Source organism: Penaeus vannamei, chromosome 32 (assembly GCF_042767895.1).
Source record: "Penaeus vannamei isolate JL-2024 chromosome 32, ASM4276789v1, whole genome shotgun sequence".
In the NCBI taxonomy this organism is placed as follows: domain Eukaryota; kingdom Metazoa; phylum Arthropoda; class Malacostraca; order Decapoda; family Penaeidae; genus Penaeus; species Penaeus vannamei.
In genome coordinates this window covers 14,994,498-14,999,150 of record NC_091580.1, presented here as the reverse complement: position 1 = coordinate 14,999,150, position 4,653 = coordinate 14,994,498, and positions in this window count along the sequence as shown.

Sequence of the window (4,653 nt, the reverse complement as noted above, 5' to 3'; positions counted from 1 at the left end):
TATTTTTTTTATTTTTTAATAATATATAATTAATGAATAATAAATTATAATATAAAAGGGGGTTATTATTTTATTGTATGTTTATATATATATATATTTTATATATATATATATATATATATATATATATATATTATATATATATTATATATATATATATATATATACTTTTGAGGATTTCTTATTTTAAGAAACTTATGCGATTTATAATTAACGAAAATAAAAATTTCTATCTAAGCCTGCGTGAAATATCGCGCTCTCATTGCTTGGTCGGGCGAATCAATGTAGAGACAAACATCTTGATACGAAATGGAAAGATGTTTCAACGGGTTTCCCAATAATGTGCGCATAAAGGGTAAACATGGAGCCAAAATATATCAAAGTGTTTGGGATTCCAGGGACGCTCAATAAAGCTAAAGATATGTAAAATCACTGATACCATTACAAGTTCTGTTGGCTGCAACATCTAGTAGAATGAAGCGATTGATTTTTTCTTTTTGACATGCTACATTACATTCTCTAATATAGAATAGAATAGTAGCGCTCACTGTCACCACCCGTTTAGTACGTAGGGAAACGGGGCTTTTTTGAGAGAAGACAAATGTGTGAAGGGCTTGGGAAAGGATTTTACAAATGTTGTGACGTGTGTAGTGTAGAATATATGAACCAGCAAGACAGGGTATACGTAACCAGAGCGGGGGGACGAGCACAGGATTTTCACCACGTGTGAAGGTTTCGGATAAGGCATCTTATAGTTAATGAACCCGCAACACTTAAATCATCAGGTAAGTTAATGAACCAGCAAGCCTTTTATCAGGTAAGTTAAGGACCGCAAGCACTTAAATCATCAGGGAAGTTAATGAACCAGCAAGCACTTAAATCATCAGGTAAGTTAATGAACCAACAAAAAAGCCTTTTATCAGGGGTTTTAAAGAACCAGCAAGCACTTAAATCTCAGGTAAGTTAATGAACCAGCAAGCACTTAGATCGCAGGTAGTTAATGAACCAGCAAGCACTTTAAAACGCCAGGTAAGTTAATGAACCAGCAACACTTAAATCGTCAGGTAAGTTAATGAACCAGCAAGCACTTAAATCATCAGGTAATTAAAACCGAAAACTTATTAAGGAAATTTAAAAAAACACTTAAAAATTATAAAAAAACCAAATTAAAAACAAGGAGAAAAAATAAACCCTAAAAACCAAAAGCACAAAACAGGTAAGTTAATGAACCAGCAAGCACTTAAATAATCAGGTAAGTTAATGAACCAGCAAGCACTTCAAATCGCCAGGTAAGTTAATGAACCAGCAAGCACTTAAATCATCAGGTAAGTTAATGAACCAGCAAACACTTAAAACCAGGTAAGTTAATGAACCAGCAAGCACTTAAATCGTCAGGTAAGTTAATGAACCAGCAAGCACTTAAATCGTTAGGTAAGTTAATGAACCAGCAAGCACTTAAATCGTTAGGTAAGTTAATGAACCAGCAAGCACTTAAATCATCAGGTACAAAGCCTCAAAAACTTGATAAGAGAAAAAAAACCCCCTAATTATAGAAATCATATTATTATAAAACAATGAGAAAAAAAATTAACATCAAACAAGGCAAAACCTAAAAAAAAAATTCTAAAAGTGACAGGAACTAGTTAACTTAAAAGAACTTGGAAAAAAAGAAAAAAAATTGAAAAATACTAATAGTATGAAAAAAAAAAAAAAAAAAAAAAAAAACCCCGCCCCTTCACGAGCTCAAATAAATCAAAAAAAAAGAAAGGAGCGAAAAAAAAGAGAGCACCAGCCTTTCGGTTCTTTGCCCGAATGTATAGTCTGAAGTAACACTTTGCCACAAAAAATTTTTTCCCCAAGACCCTTTACCTTCGTGCTGCAAAATATCAATAAAAAAGAGGTAATCCACGATAAAATAAAAAAAAGGGGACGGGTTAGTCTAGCGTCCCCCCGCCTCCACCTGCAGCAACTCCTGTGAATGGGTGAAAACCCACAATTACACCTGTGCTGGGGGGGAACACAGGTAGCAGGGCGTGAATGTTGATTCTTACGTTTCTTTAATAAATTTTTTAAAAAGAAGAGTCCTACGGCTGTTTTCAAAATAAGCATTTCCTTACTGTAAACCCTTTTAAAAAAGAAAAAAAATTTAAATTTAAAAAACAAAGATATCTTTGTTTAAAAAAAGACGTAAGAAAGAAAACTTTCAGCCGTGACTCTGTTAAAAATACGTGTTTCGCTGTTTATGCCCCATCTTTACTCTTTTTTTTTTTTTTTTTTTTTGGGGTGTGCGTTTTTGAAGAGTGGCGGGTATATAAAAGAGTAGTTATTCTTATTTTTAATAAAATCAACATTTATTAAAAAAAAAAAAAAAAAAATCGGGCCCGTGGTCCGAGGGTGCCCCCCTCCTCCTCTTGAAAGGAAAGGCATTCGTTTTTTTCAAGGGCTTTTTTACCTGCAGCTTCTTTTCCGCTCGTTTTGCGAAAAACCGTATATGTTTTCCCCGTCCCGATAAGTAATGGAGTCGGGCTTTAATTTCCCCGAGAATTCTGTTCTGCTGGACTTATTCACAAATAATCCCAGGCAACTGGGGGAGAACACCACATTAAAATATTGAATATTTCAGTCCACTACAGTTCCAAGGGGGGAAAAAATTAAGCAAAAAATTTAAAATACTTTTAAAAAATTTTATTAATATTTTATAATAATTTATATATATATATATATATATAATATATATATATATATATATATGTTTGTACTAATAAAAGGGGGAATTTCTCGTTTTCTACTGTAATATCATGTATGCATTTGTTTTCCCTTTATTTGTAAAAGAAAAACGCTCTAAAAAAGGGAATAACACAAAATCGTATTTTTTTACAATTTATAATGCTAATAAATATTCTTAAATTCCTGAATATATTTTCCGCCTAATTTAATTATGTGTTAAAAAAGGGAGATATATTCGATGGTCTAAAATATCATAACTTAGGAAATCCTTGGTGAAAACGAGGCTGTCAAGCTGACACCTGTTTCAGGATGGACGAAAGGGTAGATGGGACAAACAGAGACTGCTATAATGGGATGGGGAAAAAGTTATTTCTCTAACAGTGATATTCTAAGAGCTGGGTATCTCCCATACGATGGTACACTGGTAGAAAAAGGTGGGGGGAAGGGGGGCCCCCAAAAAACCAAACACACTCGTTCCCAATGCTTTTAAAAAATTCATGAAGACCTATAGCTGGCTGCATGGTGAAGAAAAAGACCCATGCAGATTGGAATACACCGTAGAACGTAAACCAAAAAAAGTGGTTGACAAACGACATCGCTGACGTAGCGTCCAACTCGCCTAGCAGTATGGGGAAAAAACATCTAAAATTACTGGAGAAGAGAAAATAGGACATAATAATAATATGAAACGGCAGTGACCGCAAGACCTGTGATATGTGGAAGTGGATCATCCTGCATGATGTTGGCAAAACAATAAAAAAAATGCAACATTTATAGATATATTGAATTGTTAAAAAAAAATATATATGTTCCTCCCATCAGTACGCCGTTATGCCTCTCCCCTTTCCCGGAAACAACCATAATTATTATAACTGCAATAATGATGATAATAATGATAATTATGATGATAATGACTATAATGATAGTAATAATAAAAACAATGACAATAATGATAATAAATATGATAATAATTATTTAGTCCATTTATAAAGAAAGAAAGGGAAAAAAAGTAAAAAAATCCCCAATGCCAAAAAACGGCAAAATCTAGCTATTACGGGTTTTTTAGAGAAACGTCAAAAAACGTTTTTTCTCGCTTTTCAGTGGTAATTATGATGATTTTAACATTAATTCAGGTAATTATGATGATTTTCATGAAAAATTCCCTTTTAAAAAAACAATAATGATGATAATTTTGATGATAATGATAATAATAATGGTAATAATGATAAAATGATAATTTTGAAAATTACTGCAATAATAGCAATAATTAACTCAATAGAAATAATAATATAATTATAATAATAACAATAATAAGCACAAGTTTCATTAGGAAAAAAAAAAGAAAGAAAGAAAAAAAAAAAACGCCAAAATTAGATTCATCACCCTCATTTATGCTTTTCTGTTTTGCTATTTCCTAGTCTATGTTTGAAAGGGAAATTTTCCCAAAACAGGCAGGGGTGAATAGTTCTTCATATCTTTTTTTCTTCCTTGTATCTTTTGGGATTTTAAATACGTGAAATATAAAACACTCCTGATTTCTGATCTTCTTTTTCGCATACGAAATATTTTTATGATGACATTATTATCACTTTCATTATTGTTATTGTAGGGGCGTAGACCCAGTAGATTTTAAGAGGTCTGATTGAGCCCGGGCCCCAACCGAGAAAATGGTTTTTGCTAAAGGGGAAAGATTCGTCTGCATTTTGAACAGATGTAAGGTTCCAGGCCTACGACACGCTGCCACCCCCCGATTAGTAGGTTCGGGAACCGTGTATGTCGTGTAAGTGGGTGTGGAAGTTGTATCAGGGGGTGGAAGGAAAGTACAAAATGTGTGTACTGAATGTTGGATGTGTAAGTGTGTAGATGGGGAAAAGGGAGATAGCGTAGGCTGAGCGTCTGCGTGGACGGGTTTGGAAGAAAAAGCAA